Source organism: Protopterus annectens, chromosome 7.part0, assembly GCF_019279795.1.
Source record: "Protopterus annectens isolate FY-2018-M chromosome 7.part0, PAN1.0, whole genome shotgun sequence".
Lineage (NCBI taxonomy): Eukaryota > Metazoa > Chordata > Ceratodontiformes > Protopteridae > Protopterus > Protopterus annectens.
Genome location: NC_056739.1, coordinates 679,784,536 through 679,811,231, shown reverse-complemented (window position 1 = coordinate 679,811,231; position 26,696 = coordinate 679,784,536).

The window sequence follows — 26,696 nt, the reverse complement described above, 5'->3', positions numbered from 1 at the left end:
CACAGAGGTGGGGTGTTGAGGAGTCCAAATATATGGTTTGGCTTTTAGTCCACGATCATGAGGCTCAACTCATGCAGGGCCAGGTTCTGTGGGGAGTGTACAAGGCACAGGCGTGGAACCGGTTGGCACATGATCTCACCAGTGCCACAGGCATACCAAGGACTGGTGAACGGGTCCGTCACCACCATGCAGACCTGAAGAGATGAAAGCAGGACCAACTGAACCGTTGGATCCAGGAGGCCCGGCAAATGCCCAACGCCCCACTACTGAGTAAGTATCAATGTAATTACGTATGTAAGAAATTATCCTAGCTGATATTATGGAGATGTATGTTCCAATATTACTTCATTTATATTACAGCTGCAGGTGTGGGTTCCACGAATCTGCAAGCCTATGGTGATAGGCTGGAGCGGTTGCGCCACCAGGCAGGTTAGTAATTATTTTTCTGTAATTGTTATACAATATAAGTGAGACAGCTTGTAAAAGAGTTCAGTGTAGTTACATATTAATAAAGTTCAAATAACACTAGAAGAAAGATTCTGCTAGTACTGTATGATTAGATAAGTGATGCAGCCTGTAATCCAGATATAAAAATTAAACAAGTCTGAAATAGAGATTTTCCACCTCTATTGTAACATCAGATAACCTGCTGCAGCCTGAAAATTAGTGGTAAACAAGCTAAAGACAATAGACATGTGTCAAATACATCCCCTTTTAAAATCTGCCATATGAAACAAGTGAGTCTGTTGGAAAGGATTGTTGTAACCAAGTAAGACATGTTAATAATGCCTAGAATTAAGTACCATCTTGAATTGTAAAAATAAAACAAGTGAGAGTGTGAGAAAGAGGTATGAATCGACCAAGAAAGCTGTTATAACTCTTGAATAAAGTATACTGCAGTCAGTACATAATGAAATGAATGAGACAGCCACAACCAAACAGTGAAATGTTTGTAATAAAGTACTGAAGCTGGAATGTGTCTGTCCCACAATTTGGATATGTTGCTGTACCCTTGCAATATGGAGATAGTATGGTTGTATGAAATAATGAACATCCACAGTTGTCTAGAGCCATATAAATCAAATGTAGCAGGGTGCTGTACCTGAACACAGCCAGATATGAACGTGTATGAATAAAAATGCAATGTATATTAATGTAGCAGTAACAGTCCCATCACCAACATTCCTAAGGTTACATATAGGAAACTGTACTAAGACCTGTAGGGTATATATATATGCAGCTACTAGAGATGTACAGCATATGTATAGGTAGTTGAAGTTGTTAATGAAATATTTCTTCTCCCTACCCTATATTCACAAATAATGCCATTCCACAACAAACTGGGTATGTGTATTCACAATTAATTCCTATGGACATTTGTCCTGTTGGTTCAAACATATTTGCATGTACGTTGATGCATGTGCCCTGTTCACATATCCAAACCCGATGGCCTGTTGCCATCAATCAACCCTGCATGCTGTTGGATTGTGTACTGTTGTTCAAAATATGCATGTGTTATGCTTGCTGTTCAATGTTTGGAATTCATGGGTGTTTGGTTAATGGGACTACTGATGCATGCTGTTACAACTAATTTTGAATGGTATTGTTTGTTACTAACCCAAAATGTCATAAAATATTGCTAAACATAGGACAACAGGGAAGGCGGGTTCCAGCGGACCCACCTCTCCCACCTCAGCTGGCGAGTGCACCTGGCACTAGTGCCCAGGCTGGAACCTCCTCTGGTGGCTCTGTGCCACCTTCAGGTGGAAGCACTGCAGGGGATGGGGCTCGTCCCCCCTCTGCAAGCATGGCCGGAGGAGACCGTCCACTCACCCTCCAAAGTGTCCGGTCTGTGGTGCGTAGCGAGATCAGGCATTCTGTGCTTGAACCCCTACGCCAGCTTGAGGCACGGGTGGCGCAACTCACAGGTGTGCCTACTGCCCATCCTACACTGCCCCCAGCACAGCCTCATCCTGGGCAGTGAAGGTGCAGTGACAACTGCCCATGGGTGGGGATCTCAGTTCCACTGTTGCCATCTGTGGGCTCATGGGCTCGCGATATCCAAACATCCATCCCTGTCAATTGTGTTTCCCCCCCACATGTATCATACTCCGCCCCTGTATGCATCTTGTTTGTCTTGTCTGTTAACCTCCCCTACCTACCTCCCCAAATATACCTACTTCCTGTACCTCACATTCCCCTCTCACCTGAAAAAAAAATAAAAAAAGGGCACTCTGTTCCTGCAAAAAAAATATGCCCCATACATAGCTGCCCATTTTGCAGACATGTCTGCTGGACATGTGAACTGGTAATTACAATTGGCTGTACAACATATTTTGTTGTCCTCACCCCTCTCTCAGGAGTGGAAGGTTTCAAATTTCACACCAAATTACACACATATGCACAGCTGTTGCTGATAAAGAAAAGGGCAGCTATGGGTCTTTCCTACATCCTTCCTGCAAATCCCGAGCTTGTTTTCCTACTGTCCTAGCCTCTTTGTGCCCCCTTTTTCACCACTGTCCTATCTCCCCATTTTCTTTTCTTTCAAAGAAATTAGCGCAGGTGTGCATGAGAGTAAGCACTTTTAAGCAGTTCTAAGTGGGTGTGTGCTTGTGTGCGCTTAGCTAAGCGAGTGTGCTCAAAGCTAAGTGATAGTGCACATGGGTGAGCATCACGCAAACCAGTGCTAACCCGCTTACAACTGCTTAAAAGTGCCTTAGTCACTCTGGATGACAAGGCCTGTAGTCTGCTCAGCAGCAAAATAAAATTCCTCTGTCAGTCTCAAACCCAGGACATTGGAAACACTAATCTGCATGACTTATCACTAAGCCATAACTGATATACAAGAAATTTGTGCTGAAAGCAATATATCATGAAATAGTAGGACTGAATGTAAAGGGAATATAGGAAGGCTATTACACAAAGCTTTTCTTGTATCTTTACTGGCAATTCTTGTGGATTTGCATTACATTAGTGTGAGAAGACAAACAGCCATGCTAGTAGGTAGCTAGTAGGTAATAATGTGACAGTAGCACCTTGCAAACCACACACACTATCAGAGCAGGATAAACACTGCCATATTTGAATAGGTAAGAGGCCAGACCTCGCAACTGTGACTGATTTACAGGGATGTTCCTGATTTGAAAACAAATGTTAACTGTGCCCCACTGACTCCATGTGAAATGTACTAACAGTAGGCAGAAAGGTGTGGAATCCCACGTAATGGTAACTGTCAATTACTTAAAGTATGCACTACTTGTATGTCAGAAATGGTGTAGTAATAAATATGCTCAAAATACCCCACAGTCACAACTGCAGAATATCTGAAATTTATCACGGGTGTATCCCACTAATATGTACCATTCCCTGAGGCTGATAAAAGATACACCTGAGAGTATCTGAGGCCTGCAAGTGTCACAAACTCACAGGCATATCATTCTGTCTGCTGTCACACACTCTGTGAATAGCTGTAGAATTGCTTCCACAAGCACACCGTCATGTAGGAGTACAACCCAGAAATATCAAAGGATGTAGCCAACTAATAAAATAAGGACAGTATAGCAGTTTACAAGTGCTGCATGTGCCTGCTATCCATAACTGTTAGTACAAAGTACAAGGCCCCACTACTGCTCAGCAGCAAAATAAAATACCCTTGTAGGTGTCAAGCCCCACACCTTGGCCAGACCAGACTGCATGCAGTACCACCAAACCACACCAAACATATAAGGAATTGCTGCTGACAGAAATATAGCAAGCATTACAAGGAGTGAATATAAATGGAAAATAGGACAGCCATAGCAACACATTCCAGTAAAGACACCTAGCAGTCCTTCAAGGAGTGAATGTAAAGGTTAAATAGTGAAGCCTAGTGAAACATACTGGACCTGATCATCACCAACATGGGGACTCTATGCTCCAGACCAGAAGTGTATCCCTCACTGGTAAGATCAGACCATAAACTAATCTCACTGGATATTCACATCCCGACCCCACCCCCTGCCCAGAAAACCACAGTGTAAAACTTCTCTACAGCAAATTTCACACCCCTCAAAACCGAGGTGGAATCCTTCAAAGCCCCCGGGCCTGTGGAAAATACGACAAAGACTGCAGAATCCTTTATAAACAAATTCTATGAACACCTTCAGGAATGCATGGATCATGCAATCCCAAATAAAAACAAGACCCAATCCTCCAAAGGCAGACGTCCTGTCTAATGGACCACAGCCATAAACAAACTATACAACAGAAGGAGGAAGCTACTACATAGAGCAAAATCCCAAAATGGGAAGGCATCTCTGATCAGTGTTAGCAAAATACTACGGGCACTCATAAAATCGTCTAAGGCCAGCTTCGAGAGAAAAATTGCACAGGACACTAGGGATAATCACAAGGCTTTCTTTAGTTATGTTAGGAACCTGGGTGAGAATTCCCATATATGCTCAGAATTAGTCCAAAATGACAAAAAATACACCGAACCCACAGACATTGCCAACATCCTAGCTGACAGGTTCAGCGCAAACCCCCCCCTCCCCACCAGAAGGGCAAATATCTATCCCAGCAGAGTGCTGCCCCCCTGACATCTCAGATGCTCAGGTAACAGCCACCCTCTCCAAAGCAAAAAACACAGCATCAATGGGGCCAGACGGTGTCCTGGGCTGCGTCCTACATGAACTCTAAGATGAGCTAAACCCAAACATAAAACTACTGTTCAATCTCAGCCTTACCATAGGATATGTACCCAAAGAGTGGCGTACAGCAACAGTGGTCCCTCTACACAAAGGTGGTGCCTCAACGGATCCTGGAAACTATCGCACCATAAGCCTGACTAGCTTGGTCTGCAAAGCTATGGAAAGGATCATCATGGACCTCATAATTAAAGATATTGGGGACCTACAGACACTGGATCCTACCCAGTTTGGCTTTGTTAAGGGCAGATCCTGCCTCTTAAACCTGGTCAATTTTTTTGAAACAGTCACCAAGGCCATTGACGAGGGGAAGGTGGTCTACACAGCCTACCTGGACCTCGCAAAAGCCTTTGATACAATACCCCACTCGGGCATTATGGATAAGCTCACCAGCTTAAATATAAACCCCTATGTCACTAGATGGGTTGCAAACTGGCTCAAGGACAGAACCCACATGGTTAGAATTGCTGGAGCCATGTCAGACTCCAAACCAGTTACAAGTGGCATCCCACAAGGCTCAGTCCTGGGACCTCTCCTGTTTGGTATATATTTCTCGGAGGTACAGGCCAACATGGAAGGACTGTGGCTAACCAAGTTCGCAGATGACTGCAAACTGGGCGCTATAATCGACTCTCCAGCCGACACAACCATCCTCCAAAAGGGCTTCATAGAAACAGACAACTGGTGCCAGAGCCATGGCCTCAAGCTAAATGCCACAAAGTGTATAGTCATCCTCTTTGGCAAAAACAAAGTGCCCACAAATTACCACATAGGTGGTAATCCATTAAGTACGGAAGACGTAATTAGGGACATGGGGACCCAAGTTGATAGCAATCTCTCATTTGTCAACCATGTGGCCAAAGTGGTTAGAAAAACATTTTATATAGCCCACCTAATCATGACGGGATTCACATCTAGATCAGGGGAGGTCATCGTGCCTCTTTACTCATCCCTCATCAGGCCCATAATTGAGTACAATGCCCCTTTTGGGATGTACCTTACCAGACACCTGCAGCAACTGGAAAGACCCCAAAAGTACCTCACCAAGAGGATCAAAGGGCTCAAACAGATGACATATGCTGCCCAGTTAACAAAACTCCATACTCAGTGGCATACCGCCTGCTCAGAGGCGATCTGTGCCTGACGTATAACGCCATGTCCAACCCGGAAGAAATGGACATGCTGCACCTCGGAAAATCCAAATCCCATCGAGCTACGTGCTCGAGAGACTTGAACCTCAGCACTGACATAAATAGGACATGCTGGAGGGACAGATTCATAACCCAGAGGCTAACTTCACTCTGGAATAAAATCCCAGTCCAGGTTAGGCAGAGTCCCTCATTGACTCTCTTTAAGAGGAATCTTGATGAGTGGATGGGGGATCGTAGGTTTACCCCGGGTATCACTTCTGTGTCACTGTTAGACAGAGGCACAGTATACTAACCTCGAAAAAGGGCATAGCAACATTAATTTAAAATGGGTGGCGAAAGCCAAACACACTCTGGCTTGGCTTATAAATGCCCTAGGGCAGATAGCCTAGTATGAACCTATGAACCTATGAACCTATACCCATACCCCCAGGTTGTTGCCACAGCGTGATGCATCACAGACTATCCACGTGCAACTAACAGTGGGTTAAACTGACTTCCAGTTAATAGCCTGCTACAGACCACCCTCCTAAACCCAGGTAACCCACTTGGCCTACTTAAGAATACATGAATATATGCAGGTGTCTCCAAACAACAATATATTAGGCAGCTTCATTTACCCACACATAGACTGGGAGCATTAGTGTAGCTCCAACTCCCTAGGTGAAAGGTTCCTAGAATCCATACACTCAAATGCTATGGAACAACTTGTTACCACTCCCACAAGAGGGGAAAACATGCTGCACCTGCTCATCACCAACATGTGGACTATATGCTCCACACCAGAAGTGTATCCCTCACTGGTAAGATGATACCGTAGACTACTCTCACTGTATATTCACATACCAACCGCAGCCCCTGCACAGAAAACCACAGTCAAAAAGTTGTGTAATGCAAATTCCATGTATTCACATGAGGCAGGTTTCACACATGGGAATTATTTAAGGTCACAGGTACATATGTCTACGTGGCACACACATACCTCATGGGTGCATTGACATTACTGATATAATATATGTCATACAATATTAAGAGCAACACCCAACACACATGGACAAACTGTGACAAAAACACACATGGCATTTGTAGGATTCAAACCCCTACCTATGTTATGACACTTGAGATAAACGCATTAGCAGAGAGCGCTATTCGGATTATTGGGAGGTGTTTCTTCTCCTGCTATACTTATAGGGTGCTGACATCATCAGTGTTTAGAAAGAGGAATGTATATCATGTAGTGTGTTCTTCTAGTTGCCAAAAGGGACATTTCTTTCATGCAGTATTGCACACACACTGAGCAATTGTAGGATTCAAACCCCTGCCTAATTATGTTATGACACTTAAGAAAGACACATTAGCAGAGCGCGCTATTCACATTACTGGAAGGTTTCCCTTCTCCTGCTATACGTATAGGGTGCTGAACATCATCAGTGTTTAGAAAGAGGAATGTACATCATGTAGTGTGTTCTTCTAGTTGCCAAAAGGGACATTTCTTTCTCACAGAATTGCACACACACTAACCCCCCCTCTCCAATCACACACACTGCGCATTTGCAGGATTCAAAACCCTACCTAACTATATTATGACACTTGAGAAAGACGCATTAGAGGAGCACGCTATTCGAATTACTGGGTATCTTTTTTTCTCCTGCAGTATTTATAGGGTGCTGACATCATTATTTATAAAGAGGTATGTACATCTATTACTATCTGTCAGTAAGGGGGATAGCATATATATGCATTAACAGACGCCTACTTCAGCATCACATATGCACATCAGCACTGCCAGGTTATGTTTTATACCATGCTTCATGACCACAGGACCTGTAACACACAACACAACCAGTTCAGACCACCCCTCCCATATCCAGGAACCACACTTTGCTTCCCTGGGAACAGTGTAGGATATGAAGGTGTTCACATACACCATTACAGTGGTTAACTTCAGGTACAGGTATATTGAGTGGGGGAACTACTCAGGCCTCAACAACATTACCCTACAGTCACTACAATTTGTGAATCCATGTGCTATGGCAGGACCAATCACCACAGCCACAAGGGGGAATACATATTGGACCTGACCATCTGCAACATGGGGACTCTATGTTCCACACCAGAGGTAGAACACCATTGTTAATATCTGACCATAACCAACTTTCCCTGGACATCCATATCCCATCCCCACCCCCAGGCAAGGAAGTCACTGCAAACAAAGTATTTATCAAAAGCAGACTTTGCACTTGTGAAGACTGGGGTGGAAGACTTCAAAGGACCCATGCTGGGGGATTATACAGGACACTCTGCATAATCCTTGACAATTGCATTCTATGAGCATCTGGAAGGTTTGCATTGATCATGCTATCCCAAATAAACCCAAGACCCCTCCACAACAGGAGACCTGTCTGGTGTACACCAGCCATATATAAGCAGTACAACAGAAGGAGGGAGCTAATACATTACAGAGCAATATCCCACAGAGGGAGGACATCTCTGAACAGTATTGGCAAGACAATTCAATCCCTAAAAATCATCACTTCAAAGTACTGACAGTGAAATTGTCCAGACACTGCAGATAAGGCTCCCCTCAGTCTGCAATTGATGCCCAATTACTGTTATAAGTCCTCGCCAACCCTCTTCCAGCAAACACCAGCCACATGGATGTGAAATTGCAAATTCAACCCCTGGGATCTCCACTGTGTCCCTGCTTGATGGAGGCACAGCACACTAGCCTTAAACGGTGCCTTCTGTGACCTACTTTACAGAGGCACAGTAGCCTACTGTACTGGGGAGGCAGACGCCGAACACACTCTGGCTAAGCTTATGTACTCCCTAGGGCAAACAGCCTAGCATTGACCTCTACACCCATATGTTTAATTTTCAGATGCACAATATTTGTTGCTGATAAACTGTTTGCAGGTCTTTATTGCCATAGCTTTCCCTGTTTCTATGAACAACTTGGGTATCTGTGGAAGATGTTTGAATATGAGAGCGATCCACTATTTTGCTTATGTCTCTGTTGTCATTTAACTGTGTGCACTGGGCAGATTGCTGTATTGTGGGAGGTTCCTGGCTTAACACATACAAATGCCAAATATGTGTGGCCAACTGCTAAACTGAGACATGGCCTAAGTGTGTGAGCATGCCCAGTTCAGGCTTTCCATGGCTTGTTGCCTGACATATGTCTCATTTATCAAAGTGTGCAAGCATGCCCAGTGTGAGCTTTCCATATGTTGAAATCTGAGGTCCACCACATTTGTGGTTGTGTGTGAACTTCAACAATATTTCACATTTATAGTTGTGTGTTGGAAGTCATGTTGTGTACTTACTGCCCAACTGCTTTGTGTCTGAACCCAACATGGATTATACTGTGCCTGCAGGGTTTCCATGGGATAGTTTGCATACAGTTGTCAACATCCTTTCATACTGATCAAACACTGTAATATCGTATAGTGTACTGGTTCAGTACTTTCACTGTGGTGGACAGTATCCTGGGTTTCAGTCCTATCACTGCTTTAAATATTCATAGTGAGCACACCAGACTGGTTAAGGGCCAGTTGGCAAATATGACCATGTTGCATTTTGTTCAGATATGGACTACTTAAACCAGGCTTGTCCAACATTGGTAATGTATTCCACAACTTGGGTGGACATTGACAAACACTAGCTATGTGCCCTAGGCCATTTCTATTGCTAGTCAGAGAGTGTGTTTGTCCTTCAACACACATTGTAACTGGAGTTTGCCACGACATATTTCAAGGTTAGTATACTGTGCCTCTGTCTACCCATGACATAACAGTGATACCCAGGGTAAACCTATCATCTCCCATCCACTCATCAAGATTCCTCTTGAGGAGAGTCAATAAGGGACTCTCTGGCTAACCTGTACTGGGAGTTTACTCAAGAGTGGAGGGAGCTTCTGGGTTATGGATCAATCACTACAGCATGTCCTATTTATGTCAGTGCTGGGGTTCAGGTCTCTCATGTGGATAGCTCACTGGCATTCAGATTTTACAAGGTGCAGCATGTTCATTGATTCCAGCTTGGACATGGCTTTATACATCAGGCACAGATTGCCTCTGGGCAGGCAGTATGGCACTGTGTGGAGCTGCAGTTTGTTTAATCAGGCAACACATGGCATTTGTTAGAGCTCTTTGATCCTCCTGGTGAGGTACTTTTGGGGTCTTTCCAGTTGCTGGAGGTGTCTGCTGAGGTACATCCCACAGGGGCCATTGTACTCAATTGTGAGGATGATGAAGGATGACTGAAGAGGCATGATGACCTCCCCTGATCTAGATGTGAATACCTTCATGATTAGGTGGGTATATGGTATGTTTCTGTAACCACTACAGCCACATGGTTGTCAAATGCAAGATATCTATCAACTTGTGTGCCCAGGTCTCTTATTACTTCTAAGTACTTAATGGGTTAACACCTATGTGGTAATTGGTGGGCACTTACTGTTTTTCCACAGGGGATGACTATACACTTTTCTGCATTTAGCTTGATGACATGGCTCTGGCACCAGTTGTCTGTTTCTATGTGGCCCTTTTGTAGGATGCTTGTGTCAGCTGGAGGGTCAGCTATGGTGCCCAGTTTGTAGTCATCTGCAAACTTCTTCAGACACAGTCCTTCCATGTTGGCCTGTACCTATGGGAAATATATACCAAACAAGGGAGGTCCCAGGACCTAGCCTTGTGGGATGCCAGTTGTAGCTGGTTTGTAGTCTGACATGGCTGCAGCATTTCTGACCATGTCAGTTCTGTCCTTGAGCTGGTTTGCAATCCGTCTACTGACATAGGGGTTTATATTTAAGCTGGTGAGCTTATCTATAATGAACACGTGGGGTATTGAATGGAAGGCTTTTGCAAGGTCCAGATAGGCTGTGTGGACCACATTCCCCTCATCAATGGCCTTGATGACTGTTTCAAATGAGTCAAACATGTTTAAGGGGCAGGATCTGCCCTTAAGAAAGCCACACTGGGTAGGGTCCAGTGTCTGTAGGTCCCCAATATCTTTATTTCTGAGGTCCATGATGATCCTTTCCATAGCTTTGCAGACCAAGCTTGTCAGGATTCTGGGGTGATAGTTTGCAGTATCCATTCAGGCGCCACCATTGTGGAGAGGGAACACTGTTGTTGTACACTGCTCTTTGGGTATATATCCTGTGGTAAGGCTGAGATTGAGCAGTAGTGTTATTTGGTGTTCCATTCTTCTTGGAGTTCATGTTGGACGCAGCCCAGGACACCATCTCGTACCATTGATGCTGTGTGTTTTGCTTTGAAGATGCTGGCTGTTACCTCAGCATCTGCAATGTCAGGGGGCCAGCACTCTGCTGGGATAGATATTTGGCATTTTGGTGTGGGGCGGGGGAGTTTGCACTGAACCTGTCAGGTTGGATGTTGGCAATGTGTGTGGGTTTGGTGTATTGTTTGTAATATTTGAGTAATTCAGAGCATATCTGTGAATTCCCACCAAGGTTCCTACCATCAGTTAAGAAAGCCTTGTGATTATCCTTAGTGTCCTGTACAATTTGTATCTTCATAGGTTCATAGGTTCATACTAGGCTATCTGCCCTAGGGCATTTATAAGCCTAGCCAGAGTGTGTGTGGCTTTCGCCACCCCTTGCAATGTGAATATTATGCCCATTTAGGGTTTACTTTACTGTGCCTCTGTCTAGACGTAACACAGTGATGACCCCCAGTGTAAATCTACGATCTCCCATCCACTCGTCAAGATTCCTCTTGAAGAGAGTCAGTGAGGGGCTCTGCCTAACATGGACTGGGATTCTGTTCCAGAGTGTAGGGATCCTCTGGGTTATGAATCTGTCCCTCCAGCACATCCTATTTATTTTATGAGTTGAGGTTGAAATCTCTCGCTCTCGTGGCTCTGATGGATTTGGATTTTCTGAGGTGGAGCATGTCCATTAATTCTGGATTGGACATGACCTTGTACATCGGGCATACATCGCCTCTGAGTAGGCAGTATGTGACTGAATACAGCTGGGGTTTCTTCAGCTGGGTAGCATATGACAAATGTTTGAGACCCTTTATCCTCTTGGTGAGGTACTTTTGGGGTCTTTCTAACTGCTGCAAGTGTCGGGTAAGGTACATCCCAAATGGGGCATTGTACTCAATTATGGGCCTGATACGAGAAGAGTATAGGGGCACAATGACCTCTCTTAATGTAGATGTGAATCCTTTCATGATAAGGTGGCCAATATAGAAGGTCTTCCTAGCCACCTTGGCAATGTGAGTGTCACATGAGAGGTTACTGTCCACTTGTGTCCCTAGGTCCCTGATTACTTCTTCTGTACGTAATGGATTACCACCTATGTGGTAATTTGTGAGTACCTTGTTTGGTATTTGGAGAGACATTCATACTCTCCAGTGTCTTCAGGAAGGCTGAGTGGGGTTCCTGGGTTTGAAAGGGTGGTCTGTAGCATGCTACAAACTGTACAGCAGTTTTGCCTACGGTTAGTTGCACATGGATGGTCTCCGATGCTTCGTGCATTGTCAGTAACCTGGAGGTGTGGGTATCTTTGATGAATATGGATACTCCCCCTCCTTTTGTGGTTTGGTCCAGGTTTTGGGGCCGAAAAGCATGATATGAGGTATAACCTGGTAGTGCTGGGGTGCTCTCAGGAGCCTTGAAGCAGGTTTCTGTCACTGCACAGACATTGATGTTCTCCATACTGGGGAGGACCTCGAGAGCATGCATCTTGAGGTTTAGACTTCTGGCATTGAGCAGCATTACCCTTATTTTTTTTCCACTTATGTTTTCTAGGGAGGTTGGTTTGTCTTTGGAGCATTGCCTAACAAAGGCACTATGGAGGTGGCAAGAGCCTTAGCCAATATCCAGAAGCCCAGGGGTGACAGGTGCAAGCCATCCCTAGCAAAGCAGCGTGGCTTGTCAAGCATGTCATCCCAAGCAGACAGACATTGGATCCCCTTGGAATGATACCAGTAATTGAGCCAATTGTTAAAGCTGATCATTCTGTGTTTGTACTGTGGCAACATTCTTGGTGAGGCTAAGATGCTGCTCAGGGTCAGGGTCATACCGGCCTGGGCTACATAATCAGAGAGCTCTTCTATGTCTCTTTTCATGTAGTCCAGGGAGGTACGTCTCAGGTCATTCACAGCAGCATGGACAATGACTGAGTCATATTTGTACTTGCTTTGGAGTGACCTGCGTGCTTGTGTTATGTGGCGGATTGTAGCGGCCAACAGGCAGCTTACTGTAACCTTTTCCTTGTTCAGTCTGGTGAGCGGGACATCAGTGTGTCTGACTATGGAGTCACCTATTACAAGTGTATCAGGCATGTTGTTTGTCCTTAAGGGCTGTGACTGTTTGGCACACTGACTTTGTGAACTATGTGTTGCATGTGCTATGTTTTGAGGTAGTGGTTGCTTGAGTGTCTGCTTTGGAGGCCTCTGTTGATTTGGTGGATTTTTAAATAGAGCCACCGAGAATGTTTTTGTGTGTTTATGTCTTTCGTTTGCAGTTGTGATAGGTCTATGTGAGACTGGGTTTGTGGTGTGTGTGGTTACCTTCTCCTCCTGACTGGTTTTGCCAGTATTGAGTTGAGAGAACTCGGCTTCCAGTTTGGATAAATAGTTGCATCTCTCACATATATTTGTATTTCTTGGGGGGAGGAGGGGGTTGTCTGTGTACATGGGGCAGGTGTAACATTGCCTCAAGATTCCCAGATTCAACATGCTGTAGCTGGCCTTAGTGGATTTTATGTGTGGCCATAGTTTTTTGCCATAGTTACTGATCAGAGATTACTTCCCTTTTTGGGTTTTGCTCTATCATGTAGTAGCTTCCTCCTTCTCTTGCATGGTTTGGTAATGGCTGGGGTCCACCAGGCCAGATGCCTGTGTGTATGGAATTGGGTATTGGTTTTATTTGGGATTGCATAATCCATGCATTCCTGAAAGTGTTCATAGGATGCATTTATAAAGGGTTCTGAGGTGTGGCCCATATTTTCCACAGGCACAAGGCCTTTCATGGATTCCACATCAGTTTTGAGGAGTGCAACGTTTGCTTTACACATGTTTTTCACTGTGGTTTTCTGCCCAGGGACTGGGGTCAGGATGTGAATATCCAGTGTGATTACTCTATGGTCTGATCTTACCAGTGAGGGATACACTTCTCATCTGGGCATAGAGTACCCATGTTGCTGATTATCATATCCAGTATGCTTACCCCTCTTGTGGGAGTGGTAAGTTGTTCCTGAGCATTTTTGTTTATGAATTCTAGGAACCTTTGGCCTAGGGTGTTGGAGCTAGAATAATGCTCCCAGTCTATGTTTGAGTATTTTCAGTCGCCCAATATAATGCTGTTTGGAGAGAACTTGATATTTTCATGTGTTCCGAAGTAGGCCAAGTGCAGCTCCTGGCGTTAGGAGGGTGGTCTGTAGCAGGCTACAAACTGGGAGGCAGTTGCTGCTTCTTGTTGTGGTAGCAACATGGGGGTGTGGTTATCCTTGACAATTATTGATAGTTACCCTCCTTTTGTAGTTTGTTCCATGTTTTGGGGATGTAAAGCATGGTATGAGGTGTAACCTGGTAGTGTTAGGGTGCTCTTGTGAGCCTTGACCCAGGTTTCTGTTACATAACAGATATCAACATTCTCCATGCTAAGGAGAGTTTGGACTGCATGCATCTTGCAGTTTAGACTTCTGGCATTGGGAAGCATTACATCTAGGTTCTTATCCCTTGTGATACCTATGGAGGTGGGTTTGTGTTTTGAGCCTTACCTATTCAAGGCACGGTGGGGGTGACAACAGCCTTTGCCAGTATCCAAAAGGCCATGAGTGATAGGTGCACGCCATCCCTAGTAGGTGGAGCATCATGTCTTGCTCAGCATGTCATCCCAGGCTGACACGCATTGGATCCCCTTTGACTAACAGCACTACTTAAGACAATTATTGTAATTGATCATCTTGTCTTCATATTGTGGCATCATGCTTGGTGAGGGTAGGATGTTAGTCAGGGTCATCAAGTTTGCATATACTACATGGTGTTACATTGCTTAACAGATGGCAATCATGCCTCAGGTGGTGCTGCAGGGCTGTCTATGTTGGATGCACATACTACACTCCCTGTACATGTTTGAAAGCAGGTTGTGTCAACTTAGGCATCCCTTTTACTATATGTGTGAGTCAGAGAGAGGTATCATTTCCAGGGTTCCTACTGAGCCAGTGTATGTGCTATGCGTTGCCTCTTTGCCAAGGCATAGTGGGCACGCCTCCTTCTGCCTACTGGGGCAGGCTCAGGTTGTTCCTCCTCTAAGTCATGCTCTGCCTGTGATGGCCTTGGCAATGGTGGGAGGCTGTTTGGCCCGGCCCTATGCTGCTCCTGCTGCAGCTGTTTTCGCAGGATCATATTATGTAGCATAGCACATACCATGACTATTTGGGTACATGTAGTTGGTGAGTACTGCAAGGCTCCACCAGATGTTTCCAAGCACAGGAACCATGACTTGAGCAGCCCAAACACACGCTCGATTACATTTCATGTTTGTGCGTGTGCCTCATTATGGCGTTCCTGTTCAGGTGTGTGTGCATTTCTGATGGGTGTTATCAGCCACGGCTCGAGTGCATATCCAGCATCCCCCACTAGGTGACCATAAGGGATGTCCCCATTGGCAAATGTCTGGTACAGCTGTGTCAGATGCCAGATATGGGAATCATGGTAGCTTCCAGGGCAGCCAGCACACACATTCATTATTATGCCCTGGGCATGACACACGACCTGGCAGTTGATGGAGGGGAAACCCTTGCGGTTATAGTAGACCCTACCCCGCTCACCAGCTGGTGCTTTGATGCGTATGTGCGTGCAGTCTATTGCACCCACTACCTCAGGGTATTCCGCTATTTGCTGGAAAAGATGCATATTGCTGGCCAATACCTCATGGGAATTGAGGAAATATACATGATCACCGACATGTGCTGACATGGCATTCAGGAACTGGTGCAGTACCCTGGATGCTGATGCCTGTGAAATCCCCATCATATCACCAGTTGGTCTCTGGAAGGTATCTGTTGCTAGTATTCTTGGGCCAACACATACCTTGGTTTCCACTGGAATGGGTTCCCCTCTGTTGGTTCTGTATATGAGGAGTGGCCTGCACAGCTCAACAATTTGCTGCATGAGGTCTCTGTCCACTCTATAGCGCTCCACTATCTCCAACTCATGTAGTCACTGGTAGGTTACCCTGGGCCTGTACACTCTTCTCTGTCTCCTCACTGTGGGTAGCTCAGCAGCATTCGCATTGTCACCACCCTCAGCATGTTGCATTTGTCGTCTTATAACAGCAATGGCAGCCCCTAACATTTCTTTGTCTCAGTAAATCTTTTTCAGTTTTCACTTCTATTAGCTTACTGCAGTGTTGCAGTGTCTCTGAGAAAAACATAGTGGAAAGTTGTTTGCTGAGTTTTAAGTGCTGGGCTGGGCTACTGTGCTGCCTGTGTAATTGCCTGATTCTGATTGTTTTCACCTGCTAGCTCTGCTAGTGCTCCTTGGTTAACTTCCTACTATTTGTTGTGCTTCCTTTTCCCTTTCTGTTTCCTCAGGGGGGCAGCGCCATGCACACAAGCGCAAACACGCGCACACCAGCTCACACGCACACACACATGCTTACACTGACTAAAACTTGCTTATTCTTGCTAATACGCACGCACACAGGCACAAACGTGCTTACACAACTTTAAACAACCTTAGACATGCTAACTCTGGCTTAAACGCACGCACACAGGCGCACACGCACACACACAGTCTTACTCAGATGTATGGGCATGCACCCGCTCGCTAACACGTTGCAAGCACTTCTACAAGAAACTTTAGTGTTATCCATGGCATACACCTTCAATTTCTTGCCTTTAGCTAAGGTACCTGTTGACACACCTCTTCCAGTGATGAGTAACTGAGAGCAAACACATGCCACTCTGCTCCAATGAGCTTCACTTCTTTCATACATACCTCCCTTGGTTTCCACTGAGATGGGTTCCCCTCTGTTGGTTCTGTGTGTGAGGTGTGGCCTGCATAGCTCAACAATTTGCTGTAGGAGGTCTCTGTCCACTCTATAGTGCTCTACTATCTCCAGCTCATGTAACCCCTGGTAGGTGACCCTGGGCCTGTACACTCTTCTCCGTCTCCTCACTGTGGGTTGTCCGGCAGCATTTGCATACTCACCACCCTCAGCAAGTTGCATATGTCTCCTTATAACAGCTATGGCAGCCCCTAGCATTTTTGGTCTGAGTGAAGCTTTTTCAGTTTTCACTTCTAATAGCTTACTCCTCTGTTGCAGTGTCTCTTGAGAGAAACATTCTCCACTGTTGTTTGCAGAGTTTTAAGTGCTGGGCTGGGCTACTGTTCTGCCTGTGTAATTGCCTGCTTCTGATTGTTTTCACCTGCTAGCTCTGCCAGAAATCCCTGCTATTTTTCTACTATTTCTCATGCTTCCTTTTTCCCTTCTGTTTCCTCAGGGGAGAGTGACACACATACCAGCAAAAACACGCTCACAGCAACTAACACGTGCGCACACATGCTTAGAGGGACTAGAATATGCTTATTCGGGTTAAAACGCATACACACCAGCGGAAACAAGCTTACAGGTGTTTAAACAGGCTCCTACATGCTAATTCTGCCTTAAACGCGTGCACTCACACTTACACATGGGCACTCTATCTTACTCGTGCCTCCCACACGCACACGCGTGCATGCACGCCCAGCAAGAAACTTTGGCGTTATCTATAGTGTACACCTTCCATTTCTTGGCTTTCCCATGCCTACTTTTTGACACTCCTCTTTCCATGATGTGTGACTGACATCTTTCACATGCCACTGTGCTCCAATGAGCTGCATTTCTTTCATACATTCCCCCCTGTGATGTCACCTATCTCCTACTCTGTTACTCTCCCTTATCCTACTCCTACACTGCACGGAATGTGCTCATTTGCTATGTGACAGTACAATTCACTATCCTACCACTCATTTACATGGGATTGCCTACTAATGCTTAGTTACATGTCTTACACTCAGCTTCCCCCCTTAGCAACCCCTACTCGGTGGCCATGTTGTTTTCAGCCTGCTATTCCCTTACATTGTAAATTCATGCTTTGCATAAAACTCACGTTTGTGGGTTTAAAATTTTTATTTTTCTGTTTTTTTATAGTGCAGCCCGTTTGCGCGGCGCTGCGCTACGTTTAAACATCGGCGATCGCCAAAAAAAAAAATTATTTTATTTTTGCATCGGGGTACATTGCCAGTGGCCACATATTTGGCCATTGGCATGCTGCCTGGGACATTTGCAACCTTTATTTGGAGCTGACAAGGCTCCATTGTGTTATTTGCAGAATGGTACTCAGTTATCAACTGAGTACATTTCTGCAGATAACATGGCTCTTACACGGGCAGGTTTCTGCTTCCTGGATCGCAAAATTACCTCATTTGCATGCCTTCCGGCTGCAAGTGAGGTAATTAGCATATCCACGCCCTGTCCGTGTAAGAGCCATTTTAGGTGCTCTCTTACACGTACATACAGGCTGTTCCTGGATAGCGATGGGTGCATGGAGTCTTACACTACTCTTAGACTCCATGCAAGCCATCATGAATCCTGCCCTAGTTTAATCATAACATATTGTTCTCTTTTACATTTGTAAAACCATCCTGTGGATTATATTAATATTTACAAATCACACTGAATTATTTACAAGATTCTATCTGGTTGGGCTTGCAGCCTTTCATTTTTTCACAACTATTCGAGAAAATTATATATGTAAAACACCACAAAATTTTCTTCAATCAATGGAACTAATCTTGTGATATGCTGAAAAGGAAGTAAAACTTCTTTTCAGCAACATACCCTCTTCTTTGAACCGTCAGCAGTAACACATACTCAGGCAGACCAGTTGAGAAGTGAAGTGAGATCACTCTGTATAAACAACAGAGTGGCGTATGTGTACATCAAAACATGGAAAAATTGAACAACAAACACAAATGCCCAAAATATCAAAAGGGCAAAACTTTCAACTTTAAACCTTCTTTGCAGGGGCAAAGTGCCTTGCATCTCCCATGTAGGAGCAAGCTCTCACACACTCCCTATTTATATAATGGTTTTATAAACATGAACAAGAGAGAAATCAAAGGAAAACAAGTTATTAATAGCATACACCTAGGAAATGTACCATTTTGGCACTTAGCACATATGGATTTTTATCTCTTTAGAACATATCTTAATTTTCTTAGACCCACTGTAAAAGAGACAAGTGTTCCCAAATTGTTCCTTTCTAATACTAGAAGCCTAAATAGCAAAATTCATCAACTTCAGTATAGCATTCAAGTCTGTAAATATAATGTATTGTGACCATAGAAAGTTGCTATAGCTGAAAGAAGTCTCCACTACCTTAACCAGGATTTCAAGGCTTCCTTAACTAAGGAGATACACACACACACACACACACACACACACACACACACACACACACACACACACACACACACACACACACACACACACACACACACGTTTGAGTGCATTACATCTTGATTTAAAATAGATGGTATTATTAACATGTGTAATACAGCCATTATCCAATCAATTTTGGATATTATCAAATTCCATATAATTTAAAGATTAATTAGTGATAACTCAAAAATTTTGTAGGTGAACTATGTGAAAGACTCAGTGATGGGTGTCAATCCTAGTTAGTGAGTTGAGCTCCTTACAGTTTTTTTAGGGAATTCTTTGTTTTTCAAGTACCAAGGACAAAAAGACAAAATGATTTTGCATGAAGCACTTTGCAGTGGTTATGAGCATTTAGTAAGTGACACCATTAGACATAAAAAATAGTTTATATTGTTTGCATGAGGGAGAATGACATGACTCAGATGGCTGTAGTATGCCCAGAATATAGTAATTAAGATAATATTTCTACTATTTTGGAAAAAAGAAAGCAGCTGGGAAATAATTGCCCTGGACTGCTGTCAAATGAGTGCACACATTTTTACAAACCTAACTATAAAAAGGACAATAATGAATTTCAATATTGAGGCAGAAAACAAGTTTTGCACACAGAAAATGTATGCTTATCCTGTGAATAAATTATACTTAAATTAGAGCAAATAATCAATGATAATATTCTTTCTGATAAAAAAGCTGAGTTATAGTCAGAGTACTAGAGATATTCGAATTAGTCAGGAAGCAAAAGCAATACTGCACAATTTTTAGAAGTTTCTATCAAGTACAAAACTTGAAAGATTTATGAAAGTGGGATACTAGCTTAGAAGGATGCAGCATTTACCCAAGACAAAATATGAAAGAAAAGTAACTCATTCCACTGGAGATTATGATACATCATTACTTAAACATGATATAACAACTGTAAGTACAGGTAAAGAAAACTTACATTAAATGTTGATAATACTATTGTGCTGATGAGAAAAAGATATGATTTGTTAAGTGATAGTTTTTCCCCTGGAACCATTTTACTGGATACTAATACTTCTGTGTAAACCAAGGGTATCATTTTCTGTTCTCCGTTTATTGAAGAAACAGTTTTATTGGCATTGAATAAACAAAAGCCTTTGTCAGGGCAGGACTAGATGGGCTAAAAGGGTATTTTCTCAAAAATGTAAAAATAAACACAATTGTCTGCTGCCTGAAATACCTGTTTCAGAAATCATTAGAGGTCTGTTTTGTCATGAGGGTATAACCAAGGGCAACAACTCCAGCAGTGTGGAAAGTTTTAGCCTATAAACCTTACAAGTATTCTAGGATAGTGTTTTGAAACGACGTTGTTAACCGTGTATTATCTGATGACAGTGAAAATTAAAATTCACTGGTTCACAAAGTACTACTGTAAAACACAAGCACACACTGAATTCAAAAAATGAACTATGTTGTTATACCTGCTACATTTACTGAGTTCCTTCTGTTTCCTCTATACTGACTTTAGTATCTGCTACATTTCGTAATATTTATCTCATTCATCAAATTAAATGAAGATCAGTATGTATAATTGTACTGTAAGAGTTCCTGTATGTTAGCAATGTGCTTAGATCTAACTTAAATATTTGAAGATTTTTTATAAAACAAGAGGTGGATAAATTCTCTCCTTACTGATATTAAGCTAGGAAAGAAGCATAACAAATGTCAAAGTTAGCAGACAAATTCATCTCATTTTGAATTGTTGATTTAAAATCTGAACATCATAAGCATAATAGAAGACTAAAAGAAAAGAAAATGCAAATCCAAAACTTTAGTGAAAGGGGTATAGAGCTAGATTTAAAGAACAAAGAATGTTTGCAACATAGAGGATTGTGTTTGGGTCTCTGATGATACACAAGTTTGCATGTGTTTCAGAAACTAATGTCAAGAAATTGTGTCTATATCACAAGATCGAATGCTAAAAAAAGCGAACGCTCTTTTATCAAACTTAAAAATGTGAAACCATAACATGTTGAAGGAACAGATTAGCAAATTTTTTTCCCTGGGAAAAAAATTGCTGATCCAAAAAAAAACCAATGTACAGGCAAAATAAATAATAAAATGGGGGCTTTGCCCCCCCACACCCACACAACTTAAATATACCAACTCTGAGATCACACCACAGTGGAGAAAACAGCAAAGTCTGGAGAATGGCAAAAAACTGATGTTCCATGCCTTCGACATTTTCAGGTTTCGCGTTTTAAAATTAGATATAAGAGCGTTCGCTAATTTAAGCATTTGCGCTTCTGATAGAAACCCAAGAAATTCACCTTGACAGCACATCATGAGTTTTTTTAATGCACAATGATAATACTTAATAATGTTGTTATGATTGGAGAGACCTGGACATAATTTTGATTCTTGGAGCATTGGCTGCTTTAATCTACTACTAATTGCAGAAATCATTTTAGGGGGGTAGGGTGCTTAACAGCTTTGGAAGATGTAAGAGACTTTCCTGTCACACATTTACTGCCTAGAATCTGTGATAAATAAACTTGTTGAATTTGAATCACACTCACAGTTCTTAATTCTTAAGAATTTAAAAATTGTAGACCTTCCCAAGAGTTATAATATACTGAATTATCTAAAAGCTTCAGTTATTAAAGTGTTGATAATCTTTAAAGATATTTCAATTTTGAGCATAAGCATAAACTTAAACTGGAAAGGTATCACTATGCGTCAGACAACTACAAAGCATTATAAAACTAAGACATTTAATTATCAAATTTCAAAACCAAAAAAAAAAAAAAAAAAAAGAGAGAGAAATGTTTTTCCAATAGCTCTGCAAACAAAATAATTACAGTCGGTGGTTCACAGTACATACTGACTTGCCTGCAGGCATTGTGAAAAACTGTTGTTCAAATAAAAAAAATCACACAATAAATGTGAAGTGTTACAATGGTAATGCAATGGGGCAGATGAGTAAGAAATAATACAAGATGCGCCACTGGCAGTAAGTTATCTGAAGACTAGAATATGCTCTACCAATTAGTACTCTACACTTGGCATATAACACTTATAAAATACAAACATAAATGAATAACATTTGTAGGATGATTTGTCTTTCACACCAACCTGAACATCACTACCTCACCCTGCAAAAGACAAACTGGCTTTGAGTCACAGCCTGTTCCACATGCCTTCTATCCATTCTCACTTTTAAAATGTTCAAAACTTCTTTCTGGTCATGCCTAAGAAGTAAATTCTAAATAAAATTCTGCTACTACTCTCTCAGAAGCCAGGATGGCACCCTGGGTCTAGTCAATTCCACTTTTGCCTGTGATACACATAAACAAAATCCTATAGCAAAATTGCCCCTGCTAATTGGCATAATCTCTGAGCAGAAGTCCAGAAAGTTACCAAGTACTCAGTTCAGTAAGGGAGAAAAAGTATGCTTAAAATTTATTTTATTTATTTATTTTACATTTGTTGACCGGGCTAGTCTAGCTGGAGATATTTCCATTTTCAGTAGAGGCCCGAGGAGAAAAGCTCCACAGAAGTAAAAATTAATACATATGTAAAAAATCAACATACATAGCAAGAAAACAATTAGTACATAGGTTAGTAATAGCAAAAACAGCAAAACTCTTCAAAACTCTTCAAATAAATTAGTACAACAAGAATTAGTTACTACCAATTATTAGTTACTATTAAAAGAAACAATAAAGTGCACATACTTTATAGATAAAGGAACTACACCTCCTTGTTCCTCTCCTCTGTCTTGCTCCTTCATTTACACATAAGCCATAACCCCAGAAGATTCTTACCACATAGCAAGACTTCCCTTTACTGTAAATATTTAAATTAAATGTATAATTTATTTTCTTGTAGTGATAGCAAAATTACACCATCTGCTCCACTCAATTAATGATTCCAACATATATCTCAACCTCTCAATGCAAGAAATCTTAACAAAGCCAGAAATAATGGGGGAACAATGGTCCAAAAATAGGGACAGAGTTTAAATACTGCTCCTAAAAACTTTTGCTAGAATAATCATTTTTGGATTATTCTGTATTTTCTGAAGGATATGAAGTCTAAAGATTAACTGTCTGTCATTATTTATTATTATTTAGGGTCTTCAATCCTCAATGATTTGCCAGAAAAACATAAATTTTATGAGGAACAGACGAAAAACATAAAGCAAAAATCTGGACATTCTGCAAAAATCTGGACAGTTTAGAGGGATGGACTGCAGCCAGTCCACCATACACTAACTGTTCTTCTTCTTTACCTGCTTCATTCATAACTTTCTACTCTTTCCTCAATTCTCAGGTGATACTTTATACATCACTTTCATCTCCTGATTGAATTTTCTCTACTGCAATTTTTTTTATGTCCAAGTAGTACTGTAAGATCATAGGATCATAAGAGATTACTAGACTATTGACCCGGAGGTCATTTTAAGCCTAGTTGTTTCATTCCAATGTAATACCATAGAAATGCTAGTCAATACCCAAGATTGCAGTTAGTGATGACTGCCTATGTCCAGGAGGGTTGTGGGCTCTATCCCTGGTAAAAATGTATGGTGCCCCATCCACCCATTCAGGTTTCTCTTGAACAGTGTCATAGAGGTGCTCTGTTTCACATGAATTGGTAGCCTGTTACGAAGATGTGGCAGTCACTGGGATATAAATATGTCCCTCCAGCATGTCCTATTTAAGTTGTAGGCCATATTTAGGTGTCTAAAAGGGGTAGCCCTAGTTCTGTTTGATTTATGGAAATGTAGCAAGTTCATTAGGTTTGGACTTGGATTGGTCTATAGGCCAGGTATAAGTCTAAGCCTCCACTAAGAAGTCTATATGATACAGAGTATAGTGACAGGGACTTTAACTGGTCTCTGTAATGCACATGCTGGAGCCCCTTGATCTTCTTTGTTAGAAACCTCTGAGGTCTCTGTGATAGCTGCAGGTGCTTAGTACAGTACATGCCAAATTGGGGTGTTATACTCAATTATGGGCCAGATAAGTGCCAAGTATGGGAGGGGGTTATAAATTCTTTTGCTCTTGAAGCACTGCCTTTACTAATCAAGTGTGCTACATAGAAAGCTTTTCTTAACTACTGTAGACACATGGTGGTTGAAATTAAGGTCACAGTCAACTTGTGATTCCAGGTCCCGTACCACTTCATGGATCCTTAGGGTATTGTTGTTGATTTGATAGCATGAAGGGACATTGTTTGTGCTGAAAGGAATGATGATGCATTTCTCTGCATTCAGTTTGAGACTGTGACTAATACACCAGTCATTGGTCTGCATGAGATCCTCCTGGAGTATACTAACATCATTTGGGGATTCAATGATTGCACCTATTCTGCAGTTATATGCAAACTTGGTCAGCCACAACCCCTTAGCTTTGACCTGAACTTCTGAGAAGTATATACCAAACAGTAGGGGGCCGAACACTGCCCCCTATGGCACTCTACTGGGAACAGGTCTGCTGGTTGATGTGGAGTCATCCACTTTGATAATTTGTATGCAGTCTGTGAGCCATTTGCAACCCATCTTACAATGAAGGGGTTTCAATTCAGTTTGCTAAGTTTCTCAGCAATGCCTTTGGGATTGTGTTGAAAGTCTTTGCCAGGTCAAGGTATGCTGTGTGCACAGATTAGCCCTCGTCAATGGCCTTGGTCACATTTTCAAAGAAATCCACCAGGTTTGACAGGCAGGATCTGTCTTTCATGAAGGTGAATTGATAGGATCCAGGGTTTGGGAGTCACCTATGTCTTTATATATGAGGTCCGTAATGATACATTCAATGACCTTACAAATGAGGTGGGTCAGGCTTATGGGTTTGTAATTCCTTGGTTCTGTTGCTAGGCCACCTTTGTGGAGGGGAATAACTGCTGCTGTTCTCCATTCCACAGAAACAAAGCCTGCAGTTAGGCTATGATTGAAAAGGGTATATTGTCATGATGATAGTTCATGTTTTATCCCATTTAAAAGACAGCCTGGGATGTCATCTGGCCCCATAGAAGCTGCATTTTTTTGCCTTAGAAAAAGCTTTGAGGACCTGCTTTACAGATGTGTAGGGTGGGAGGAAGTTTGGGGGAAGGTTTGTTGTGAGTTAGGAGGGGATAAGGGAGTGAAAACTTTCTCCCAACTTATCTGCTAGCAGGTTTGCGATCTCTATCGGTTCAGTTTGTGTGATACTGTTGACCACTAGTTCTGCACATGCTTGAGTCCTACCCTTTAGGTTATGCACATAGCTGTAAAAGACCATATGGTTATCCATGGCTGTACTTAAGTTTCTCTCAAAGGAGCCCTCGGGGGATTTGACAAGTTGTCTTATTTTCCTGTTGAGGCTGAGGAGGGTGCTTTTCCATTGTTGGACCCTTGCCTTTGTTTTCTTGGACAGCAACTTTCTGCATTTATTGCAAAGTTTGCTGATTCTGGATGTCCAGCATGGCAGCTTGTTTTTACTTGGGGCTCTAGCTTTTATTCTTTCTGGCACGGCTGAGTTTATAATGTACAGGGCATTTGTGTAAGCTTCGGCATAGTTTCCACTTCCAGCTTGGGGTGGGGCTTGGAATGCATTTATACTTTCACCTAGGAGGGTATAGTTTGACTTGGTGAAGATTATTAGTCTGATTTCACCCTTTGCGAGTTCACTTGATAGTGCCAGCTTGAAGGTGACAGATTTGTGGTCAGGTCAGTTTTAATTAATGAGGGTCTGACAGTTGCGGCAGTGCATCTGTTTGAGATGCTGGTAAGGACTGTATCCAGAAAGTTTGTTCCCCTTGTCGGGGTGTGGAAAATGTATTCAAAGACATTTGAATTAACAAAGTCAAGGAACTTTTGCGCTAGCGAGTTAGGGCTAGCATAGGTTTCCCAGCTGATGATGGGATAACTGAAAACTCCCATAACGAGTGTGTTCAGTAAAATTTGGATTGTCTTCAGTTTTGTCAAGTAGGCTTCATGAGTGTTGTGACCCATGGAGGGGGATATATAACTTGCTATGACTTGAATGGGGGTCTTACCCACTGTAACTTGGACCTGGAGTAACTCCATGGATTTGTCCAGTCTAACTAGATGGGAGGTGAATTTATCTTTAATATAGATAGAAACACCACCTACTTTGGTTTTCACACATTCATTTTGGGGTCTTAAGTGTGGAAGGCATTGTAGCCTTGCATGGCCAGGGTACTGTAAGGCTTTAAACCAGGTTTCTGTGACTGCACAGGTATCTACATCTTCTCGTGATACTCACATGAATCTCAGTCATACGAATCTTCTTGTGAAACTCACATGATTCTCACTCAAATGAATCTTCTGCTGATACTCACATGAATCTCAATCACATGAATCTTCTAGTGATACTCACATGAATCTCAATCACGTGGATCTTCTAGTGATACTCACATGACTCTCAAT